At 36.8% G+C, this 6907-nt stretch overlaps 1 long non-coding RNA gene across 1 annotated transcript in view; it reads right to left on the reverse strand.

Moving 5' to 3' along the window:
• Window positions 1-2048: 2048 nt before the first annotated feature.
• Window positions 2049-6907, reverse strand: part of LOC106056339 (uncharacterized) — a 128941-nt gene continuing 124082 nt past the window's right edge. Inside the window, exon 3 of the long non-coding RNA XR_001215691.2 lies at window positions 2049-2283. This is a non-coding gene — a long non-coding RNA (uncharacterized LOC106056339). The remainder of the gene's footprint in view (window positions 2284-6907) is intronic.

Consider the following 6907-nt stretch of genomic DNA (forward strand, 5'->3'; position numbering starts at 1 on the left):
TCAGCCATTTCTTCCGCAGGGGCTTTTTTGGATGCCAGAAGCTGTATTTCTACACTTTAAAAATAAACTTTGCTGCTAAACTTTCACACTATTTGGGTGCACATACATCTGTGAACCAGCATTTGTTTCTTGTTTGAAAGTAAACAAGTGTAAGAACAGGTAGATTGAGGTAAGCATCACAATAATAACAACTAGTAAGCTAGATCAACAGTTCCAAAACATTTTGCAGAGTGTAAACAGTTAATTACTTTACATTAAGTACAACTAACCGTAGATTTGTGGTGAAATGTTTTGATGTAAGAAGATAATTATAAAATAAAAATATTTATAAAATGAGTTTCAGACATCGTTAACTCTTTTGTTGCAATTCCTCCATTGCTAGTGTAAAAAAAAAATGACAATGCAAATGCATAATACAGTATAAATGTGAATTAAAAGACATTATACACAGTTAGCTAGCGAATTTTTCTATTTTGTAACATGGGGCCCCCCATTCCCCAATGTTTTTTAACGCGGCCCTCGAAAGAAAAAGGTTGCCCACCCCTGGTTAAGGTAGATCTACATCCTCATACTAGTTCTATTTCATTGGATATGCCAATGGCTCTGTTGGTAACTGTGCTGGGACATCGAGCAGACGTTGCCGAAGTACAAACTCGATGCCTTGTTCTTTTTTTTTTGTTTCAAGTACACATCAATACCAAAAGATTCTCTAAAATCGCTCGTCTGAACTATTGTACTGTACATATCCGATAGATGTCGTGCCTTAATGTGTAATATATCTCTTTATCAATAAGAGGCTATTATTTTGTTATTAAGTTCACAGCAATACCTGGTCGTATGGTTAGCGCGCTGGACTGATGATCTCGACGGTGCCGGGATTCTGGCCTGCTCGCTGTCCTCCCCCCGTCGTCCAGCGGGAGGTTTGGACAAGTAGATAAATTATCTTATACTTTATACGAACATCCGAAAACTGTCAAACATTTTACAGACAAAAATAGTTTTACTCCTCCCAATGAATCTTGAAACATTATTACATTTGACATCAAAATCACGTCTTGAATATATTTCTTGCGACTAGGCGGTCCGACAGGAATCCGACTCCGACGCACCGCCACTGAGTTTACTATAGGGGTCATCCCAAAGATACGTCTATAAGTTATTTCTATAGCTTTTGGTGTGATATGTTTGCTGTGTAGGTTTTTGAATGTGTCCTTGAATTCGATCGCCCCAAGAACCCTCCCCCGTTTAATCCTATTCACTAATTCACTATTCTTTGTAACAGCTTTTTAAGTGTGGTGTATGATTATTGAATCAAAAAAAAAAATTCTAGAATTTTATTTTTTTTGTCCAGTCATGCTCTGTGGCAGTCTGTGCACCCTAGACCAATCCCCCCTCTTTCAAATACGTAATACATAAATGTTTGTGTTTGATTTGTTTTTAAAAATAGGAAACCTCAGAATTTGCGCTGTTCAATTTTATCTTTGTCATCATAAGAATCCTTGGGCCTTTAGCCTCTTTTTTGAGGCTTTATATGCCTCTATTTTGGGCCCTTCAGCCTCTTTTGCGGGCTTTTTATTTTTATATTTTTAATTATTATTTTATGTTTTTGTGTTTGATTTTTTTTTAATTCACTTTCCAAAATATACATTGCATTAAATAAAAACAACTAATTTTATGGTATCACAACAACAAATGTAAGAACTTTGTTCACAATTGTTCATAGTTCTCGGTTTCTTTAGCTTGTCCCTTTTCCAGCCCTAGACATACAACCCACATGATCTTCGGAGTTTTGGAGTTCAGTGTCTTTATTTACTAGTAAAGTCCAACAGTTCTAGGACACATACACACACAGAAGTAGTCGCAGACATATATAGGAGCACCAGCGAGTGGCCCCAAAAATATATCAGTCTTTCATGTTCATTAAAAGGTCGAAGATCCAAAACTATCTATAGTCAATGATTTCCTATAGATCTGATGTTTTTATGTCCAACACTTAAAGCTGGGCTAATCAACAATGTTCCTGGAACACACGTTGCAGAACTCCACAATAGGGCAGACTGGTACGATTTTCTGATGTTAACTTGTCGTCAACCCAAGTCTGAGGCCAAGCAGCACTACAATGAGCTCATAAAAATTTTGGAGGACTATATATAATCTATCATTGGTTATTATTTACAAATTGTCTGGTCTGGCGATAATTTTTTCCCCAATGAAGTCCCGGGACAACTAATCCTCACCAGTTGACACTGAGAGGTCCTGGAGGTCTGTTAGAATCCCCACAGACTGAAATGATAAAAAATAGTATATGTGAGTAAGTCGTATATAGTATTTGATTTTGATGTGAAGGAAATCTGAAATTTGTAATTGAAAAACCTTGGTGATGATGTAAAATATATTTTTAATTTTTTAGCTTTAAAAATGGTGTGAATGTAATTATTTTTGTTTAATAAAGTTTCCGATGCATTTGAGATTTTTCCTATGTATATGTATTATTTTGAAATTTCAAGATAAAATATTTTTAAATTAATTCTTAAGTTTGCAAATCAGGTAGCTGTTCTCTTCTCCTCTATTATTATGAGGCGATTTCTTGTTTACCGGAACAAAACTTATTGATTGCAGAGTATGAAAAAGAATTTAAAGCTAATATTAATAAAATCTAAAAGTCAGACTTTATTTCTTAGTAAATATCATTTTGTAAGACACAATGTTAACAATCAACATCCAGTACATTTTACAAGAAAAATAAAAATAAAATAATAACACGCGAGAAAATCTTGGGAGAAAAACAAAAAGGTTAAAAGCATTACAATTTCCAGAGACGCCACCGGAAGCAGAACTAAAATTCTACCCAGAATGCTAAGATGCTTCCCCATTTTGATAAGACAATGACGGCAGACAATCCTAATGGAAGAGTTATTTTCTCTCCACGAACAACGGGGTCAAATTTACGCTACAGACATTGCTTGCCAACTACTGTTTGTTTAAATTTCTGTATTGAAATTTATTTAGCTGTCAAGCTATCCTTTTTTTTTTCAACAATTTGAATTTGAATTTTCACTGCTACGTTTCATTCATTGTAATTTCTATAACATGTTAATGTCCGATTGGATTCCATTGTGTAATGCACACTTGTAAAACTAACTTCCTCACTGATAATAAATATTATTATTATTATTATTGTTATTATTGTTATTGTAACGATTCTCACTATTCAGTCTCTCTGTAAACTGCTGCACACGACATCACCAACTCCAAGAACTTGGCAACTCAGGGCTCCAATAAATCACAGCCAACTCGTAACACTGACTGTAAAAATATTTGAGCGTTTGCAACCGTACCGCCGTATCAACTCTTGTACAGCTGTATCAAACTCTACTGGCCTCTTCGCTTCGTCCCGGATTTGCACTGGGTTTATTGTTCAGATGACTTCAAACGCTTCACACGCTGGGCTCGTTGTGTCGGACCTTTCGAAGATCAAGATGCAGACGTCTTCTCGTACTAGCGAGGGGTCTTGGCAGTACTTGACAGTACTAAACAGTACTTGGCACAGAACCGTCATAATGAACCGTATAGAACCATACTGCTGAACCACACAGCTGAACCACACAGCTGAATCCCACTGCTGAACCACACAGCTGAACCACACTGCTGAATCCCACTGCTGAACCACACTGCTAAATCACACTGCTGAACCACACTGCTGAACCACACTGCTGAACCACACTGCTAAATCACACTGCTGAACCACACTGCTGAACCACACAGCTGAACCACACAGCTGAACCACACAGTTGAACCACACTGCTGAATCACACTGCTGAACCACACTGCTGAACCACACTGCTGAACCACACTGCTGAACCACACTGCTGAACCACACAGCTGAACCACACAGCTGAACCACACAGCTGAATCACACTGCTGAACCACACTGCTGAACCACACTGCTGAACCACACTGAATCAAGTCGTCTGAAGTGAACCGTCCTGACTGCGACAACTTCTCTCTTTATATAGTGTCCCCGCAGCCTTCCAGAAACCGAGGAACGTCGCTCGACCATTCTGGTTAATCACATGACCACACCCCTCGTGACTGGCCTGAGATCCTTTACGTTATACAATCGTTCATGTTCGTAAGCTCTCCACTAGCAGAGTGGTTACCGTGTTCGCTTGAGAAGCCTGAGAAGGCTTGAGCCATGAATTCGAATTCGGGTCGTTCTCCCCCCCCCCCCTTTTTTTAAAAAAAATATAAATGCATTTTCAATGTTAGTCTACATCTATTACAAATTCAATTACATGACTGAGCCAAAGTAATTGATAGACTTGATAAAAGTTTTTATTCAGCTGTTGGTCTGTGTTTTGTTTGATAGTATGTCTTCAGTGGAAATGATAAAAGGGGCCAAATGAAAATAATTAAACTTTATTTTCTTATATTGTATTTTACGAGGCTGATCTATTCTAGATGTAAGTAAAGTAAAGTTCCCCTTTCAGACTATGCGATCTATTGAGCAGATGATGTAAAGGTCATCTGTTTCTGTTGCCAAGGGTTAACGAGGGTGTCATGCGGCAAGCACAACGACCAACCGCTTTTACTTTTACCCAACTAATGTCAGGTACCCATTAGAGCTGGGTGGACTCAGAGGTGCCCAGAGATCCGGAAACAAAAATCCGAGTCTTTACCTGCATTCGAACCCGGGACCCCCGGTTTAGATGCCAAGCGCTTACCGCACAGCGCCTCCGGTATCTGATTGACTCTTACGCTAAATTGGTGAAGGTTTTGCTGGTGGGATTTCTTTTTTTTTTCTGGGGTGGGGTGGGGGGGGGGGTGCGGACTGAGCTGTGGCTGACATGGTATAAACAAGCTTCAAGGTTAAGGTCAGTCGCGCAATGTGTCTGCTCAATGTGTGACATTATCACCTATATATAGGATAGTGGGCGAGGCTTATGTAACAGAAAGAAAGAAGACAAGAAAAGAGAAGACAAGAAGAAAGAAGACAAGAAGAAAGAAGACAAGAAGAAAGAAGACAAGAAGAGAGAAGACAAGAAGAAAGAAGACAAGAAGAAAGAAGACAAGAAGAGAGAAGACAATATGAATCCTATGTTAGTCACATTGCTAATGGATTAATTTACTCTCTTAAATAAAAAAAAAATTAGTTCTTTGAATTATGTGGACCTCATTATTTACCCTCGAGGATTAATTACCTTTTCGCCACGTTTATGTTAGGAGTGCGCCAAGCTATATATTTAACACACAGGCACATACACTGATTGATTATTCTCTTAATAGACACATACAATTTTCCCTCTAACTCTGAAGGTGTATATAAATTAATATATATTACGTTTCTTTACTATAAATAATTAATCATTCTGTAGATGAGGTATACTTAAAGCTAAATGATTCATTCAAAGTACAAAAAGTAGGAAGTCCATTAGCTTTATAAATCTATGGGCTGTAAGAGAGTCCTTGACTGTTTTTTTTTTTTAAAGAGAGCATATAATTGGTGTCTAGCATCGAGCCTAAAACTTTGCTATGCAACTGACACGAATATTTGACATCCTCCTGGTTATCTAGATATCAAAGGAGTTCAAAATACTAGACGGTCACAAACGGATTGCATCCCTTGATTATAAAGATGCGAGACAAGGTCGACACATTGTCACAAACAGATTGAATTACCCCAAAACCTCACTTAAGCATTCGAGATAGAAATTTATTATTTCACTCAAACATTATGTCAGTTCACGTTACATACTATTTAAAATAATAATAATGAAAAATAAAAGCTGACATTTTACAAGGATATAAACCGGAAGATAAAAGGTGATAGGTTTGGAATAGATAAATGAATAAAATTAAACAAAAATAAATTATAAATAAGACAAAATAAAAATGGCAAAGGTCAAAGACTAAAAAAAATATGTAAAAACTGTTTCAGGGGTAGACAATTGTACAGATATTTGAAACCAACACATGTAGTGACAACTTCTTTAGCGTTTCCTTGTATTTAAACATGATTTAATATCTTATCTTGAAATAACAAATGTTCCTTTAAAAGAAAAAATATCTAGTCCTGTAGTAACCCCGCATTCTATTCTAGTTGCTCATGCAAAAGACTTACATTCTACTAAAACTGTTTTTTTTTTTTTACTTATACAACCATTTCAATGCTCGTTAAACCAACAGGAGAAAAACTGTACCTACAAAAAAAAAAAAGGCCAAACAGCCTAAAAGACTCTATAAACTTAGTTTTTTAGCGGCCCCCGAAAGGGGAAAAGACGCTATTGGTTTTGTGTGAAATGTCTGTCCGTCTGTCCGTCCGTCCTATTTAGATCTCGTAAACTAGAAAAGATAGTGAAAATTCGACATCATAATATTCTAGTCCATTCAAAGTTTTGATGCAACGGCTACTTTTTTCTTTTCTAAAGTGTGACAAGAGGGACAATAAGGGTGGCTACCTTTATTTTTTATTAGAGTTAGTCCCCTTTATTACTTGATTTAGGTCAATGTTAACTGTTTACAATTGCCACTCTCTCTTTATTGTGCCTCTATGATGGTGGTTCTTTAATTATATTGGCCGGAAACTGTCTTGCTACTTTGCTTTGTTTCATTATGTCATTTTCTTTTGTGAGCCTTTATTTCCATTTATATTTTTAATGATCTTTTTCTTTTGTTTGTAAATAAACTTTTTTTTTTTTGTTGCAACTGACATCTCAGAATTATTATTTGTTTGTCTCTGTAGTTTTATACATCTAGAGGCTATAGTTATTAGCCTAGATAATATAATTGGGACCACAAAGTACCACTAGACTAACTTGCTAGTACAGTACAGGTCACTGGTCTTATGACCTATCCTAATACTAGGTCACATGGGGGCTCGTGAACAAGGTAATAGTTTGTTTGTTTT

Source organism: Biomphalaria glabrata, chromosome 9 (genome assembly GCF_947242115.1).
Source record: "Biomphalaria glabrata chromosome 9, xgBioGlab47.1, whole genome shotgun sequence".
Taxonomy (NCBI): Eukaryota; Metazoa; Mollusca; class Gastropoda; family Planorbidae; genus Biomphalaria; species Biomphalaria glabrata.